Consider the following 4,797-nt stretch of genomic DNA (forward strand, 5'->3'; position numbering starts at 1 on the left):
GTCTGTATTTACTAAGGAAGCTGGCATGAAATCTATAGAATTGAGGGAATCAAGTAGTGAGACCATGGAAACTGTACAGATTGAAAAGGAGGAGGTGCTTGCTGTCTTGAGGAAAATTAAAGTGGATAAATCCCCGGGACCTGACAGAGTGTTCCCTCGGACTTTGAAGGAGACTAGTGTTGAAATTGCGGGGGCCCTGGCAGAAATATTTAAAATGTCGCTGTCTACGGGTGAAGTGCCGGAGGATTGGAGAGTGGCTCATGTTGTTCTGTTGTTTAAAAAAGGATCGAAAAGTAATCCAGGAAATTATAGGCCGGTGAGTTTAACGTCAGTAGTAGGCAAGTTATTGGAGGGAGTACTAAGAGACAGAATTTACAAGCATTTGGATAGACAGGGGCTTCCTAGGGAGAGTCAACATGGCTTTGTGCGTGTTAGGTCATGTTTGACTAATCTGTTGGAGTTTGTCGAGGAGGTTACCAGGAAAGTGGATGAAGGGAAGGCAGTGGATATTGTCTACATGGACTTCAGTAAGGCCTTTGACAAGGTTCCACATGGGAGGTTAGTTAGGAAAATTCAGTCGCTAGGTATACATGGAGAGGTGGTGAATTGGATTAGACATTGGCTCGATGGAAGAAGCCAGAGAGCGGTGGTAGAGAATTGCTTCTCTGAGTGGAGGCCTGTGACTAGTGGTGTGCCACAGGGATCAGTGCTGGGTCCATTGTTATTTGTCATCTATATCAATGATCTGGATGATAATGTGGTAAATTGGATCAGCAAGTTTGCTGATGATACAAAGATTGGAGGTGTAGTAGACAGTGAGGAAGGTTTCCAGAGCCTGCAGAGGGACTTGGACCAGCTGGAAAAATGGGCTGAAAAATGGCAGATGGAGTTTAATACTGACAAGTGTGAGGTATTGCACGTTGGAAGGACAAACCAACATAGAACATACAGGGTTAATGTTAAGGCACTGAGGAGTGCAGTGGAACAGAGGGATCTGGGAATACAGATGCAAAATTCCCCAAAGCTGTCGTCACAGGTAGATAGGGTCGTAAAGAGAGCTTTTGGTACATTGGCCTTTATTAATCAAAGTATTGAGTATAAGAGCTGGAATGTTATGATGAGGTTGTATAAGGCATTGGTGAGGCCGAATCTGGAGTATTGTGTTCAGTTTTGGTCACCAAATTACAGGAAGGATATAAATAAGGTTGAAAGAGTGCAGAGAAGGTTTACAAGGATGTTGCCAGGACTTGAGAAACTCAGTTACAGAGAAAGGTAGAATAGGTTAGGACTTTATTCCCTGGAGCATAGAAGAATGAGGGGAGATTTGATAGAGGTATATAAAATTATGATGGGTATAGATAGAGTGAATGCAAGCAGGCTTTTTCCCACTGAAGCAAGGGGAGAAAAAAACCAGAGGACATGGGTTAAGGGTGAGGGGGGAAAAGTTTAAAGGGAACATTAGAGGGGGCTTCTTCACACAGAGAGTGGTGGGAGTATGGAATGAGCTGCCAGACGAGGTGGTAAATGCGGGTTCTTTTTTAACATTTAAGAATGAATTGGACAGATACATGGATGGGAGGTGTATGGAGGGATATGGTCCGTGTGCAGGTCAGTGGGATTCGGCAGAAAATGGTTCGGCACAGCCAAGAAGGGCCAAAGGGCCTGTTTCTGTGCTGTAGTTTCTATAGTTCTATGGTTCTATGGTTCTATGGTGTGGGATGGGCAGGGGCCACAAAGTCAAATCTGTTAAAGAACAGGTTAAGTTCATTGGCCCTGTCCACACTGCCTTCAGCTCCTCTGTTGCAAGTTTGCTGGAACCCAGTGATGGTCCTCATTCCTCTCCAGACCTCTCTCACGTAGGCCTCACCAACTTCTTGTACAACTTCAATATAACATCCATCTTCTGTACTCAGTACATTGACTTGTGAAGAGCAATGTGCCAAAAGCTTTCTTTACAAACCTATCTACCTGTGACTCCACTTCCAACGAATTATGGACCTGGATTCTCAGATCCATTTGTTCTATCACACTCCTCAGTGCCCTACTGTTTACTGTGTAAGACCTACCTTGGTTGGTTCTACTGCTGTGTAAAACCTTGAACTTGACTGCATTAAATGCTATTTGCCATTTTCAGCCCATTTTTCCACCTGATGCAGATCCCTCTGCAAGCCATGATAGTCTTCCTCACTGTCCACAACACCCCCAATCCTAGTGTCAGCTGCAAAAATAAATGGGGAGAGCAAAATCAGTGGAAAGGTCAAGCTGTAACAATATGGCAGATGACAGCCAGATGGAAACAAAAAAGGAGATAAATTAGAAAATAAGGTTTTGGAGAGCAGTAAAATCAAACAGAAAAAGTAGGGAGGGAACCACAGAATAGCAAAGTGATCAATTTGCCATATTCAGGATTATTACTGCATCTCAACATGATTGTTTTAGTACTATTTTTAGTCCGTAATGTCCATTTTGATAAGGCCTTCAGTCTATGTGAATCAGGAGGTGAACTTAGAGGACAGTGTGTGCTTTGGACAAACAAGGGAGTGGTTACACTTAACAACTGCTAAAGCTGCCACATCTCATATCAATTTCAAAGTTCAAAGTAAATTTATTCTCAAAATATGTGTTTCTCACCATATACTACCCTGAGATTCATTTTCTTATGGGCATTCAAAGAAACAAAGAAGTACAATAGAATCATTTTTTAAAAAACTACACAGAAAGACTGATAAACAGCCAATGTGGAAATGAAGACAAACTGTACAAATAAATAAACAAACAAACAAACAAATAAATAAGCCGAGGAATGAATGAATGGATACATAAATAAGTAAGTAATATTCAGAACATGAGTTGTAGAGTACTTGAGAGTGACTCCATGGGACCATAAAATATGGGAGCAGAAGTAGGCCATTCGGCCCATCGAGTCTGCTCCGCCATTCAATCATGGACTGATCCAGTCATCCCCACTCTCCTGCCTTTTCCCCATACCCCTTGATACCCTGGCTAATCCGGAATTTATCAATCTCTGTCTTAAGTGCACTCAATGACAAATTAGTATTGAAGTGAATGAATATACCCACGCTGGTTCAGGAGCCTGATGGTTGAAGGGTAATAACTATTCCTGAACCTGGTGGTGTGGGACCTAAAGCTCCTGTGCCTCCTTCCTGATGACAGCAGCGAGAAGAAAGCATGATCTGGATGGTGGAGGTCCTTGATGATAAATGTTAATTTCTTCTGTACTTTCGGACTGTCTAAATTGGACGATTTTGAGCTCTGTGCTTTGGAACAGTAGATTATTGGACTTTTTAGGAACTTATACAGATACTGTTTTTCAGTGAGCAGGCAGTGTATGGTCTTGGCAACTTCCACTGCACAGTGTTCTTTCTAATCCAGTTTTAATTTAGCTATTCCAAAGAACAGGAAGATAGTGAAACAAGCTGCTTGATGCAGTTGACATTAGGACATGAACTTTAATAATAGGTAAATGTCATGTGTCTGACTGATATTATGATGGCATGTCATTTCAATTTTATATTAAACAAACTAAAATCAATATGTGGCAGATGCAAATTAATGCCAAGGAACTAAAAAATATGATTCAGTCTGCTTGTCTATGAAATCCTCAGAATGTGCTCACACCAAAGAATTAACAGTTTGCAAAGCGAAGCACAGAGGAAGTTGTGATGAACTAGGCCAGTGAAAAAGAACAAGCTGTTAATTGAGAGGATTCTAGTTTTGCTTTACTAAACAAAGATATAAACTGTTTTATGAAACAGGTGGTGCTTTTCTATGAATTGACCCCATAACTAATACCATAAATATCATGCCTTATCATTTCTGTGAATATTTGTGATAAGGTCAATGCAGCAGTATAATATTTGCATAGCATCTTACTGTACCTTTCTGTTCCATGTGTACTGGGATTCTGCACAGATAGAATGAATCTGTCGATGAGAATAAAGTTCACATTTGCCTGTTCTTCCACCAAGGTTACAGGAGACAAATGGGAGAGCCCCCACCCCCTGTGGATAATTACCAATTTTCTGTCAAGTTAATGTGTACACACAACACAAAATATAGCACAGGAACAAGCTTTTAGGCACACCATATCCGTGCCAAATGTGTTGCCAAATTCATCAAAACCTTTCGCCTGCACATGATCCACATCTCTCCTTATGTCTGCCTAATAGCCACATAAATGTCACTATTGTATATGTTTCTACCACTCCACCTAGCAGTCCATTCTATGTATCAACCACTTTTGTGCAGAACGAAAATGGCCCCTCACATCGTCTTTAAACTTTCCCTCTGCACCTCAAATGCATGCCTCTGGTATTTAACATTTCTACCCTGGGCAAAAGCTCTGACTGGCTGCCTACTCTATCTAGGCATTTATTTATTTAGGTAGTTATTTTATTCAGACATGGGATGGAATAGGCCCTTCCAGCCCTTTGAGCTGCGCGCCCACCAATCCCCTAACTTAACCCCAGCCTAATCACGGGACAATTTAGAATGACCAATTAACCTACCAACTAGTACATTTTTGGACAGTGGGAGGAAATCGGAGCACCCGGATGAAACCCACGTGATCACATGGAGAACATACAAACTCCTTACAGGCTGCGTCGGGAATTGAACCCCAGTCACTGGTACTGCAAGGCGGTGTGCTAACCACTACACTACCACGGTGGCTCATAATTTTCTCATATGTCTCTCATCATTTTTTAAACTTTGATCAAGTTGTTCCTCTTTTAACATTACATTTAGGCAGGTTTCTGATTTAGAAATGAAGTCAAA

The sequence above is a fragment of the Mobula hypostoma genome, chromosome 2, assembly GCF_963921235.1.
Source record: "Mobula hypostoma chromosome 2, sMobHyp1.1, whole genome shotgun sequence".
Lineage (NCBI taxonomy): Eukaryota > Metazoa > Chordata > Chondrichthyes > Myliobatiformes > Myliobatidae > Mobula > Mobula hypostoma.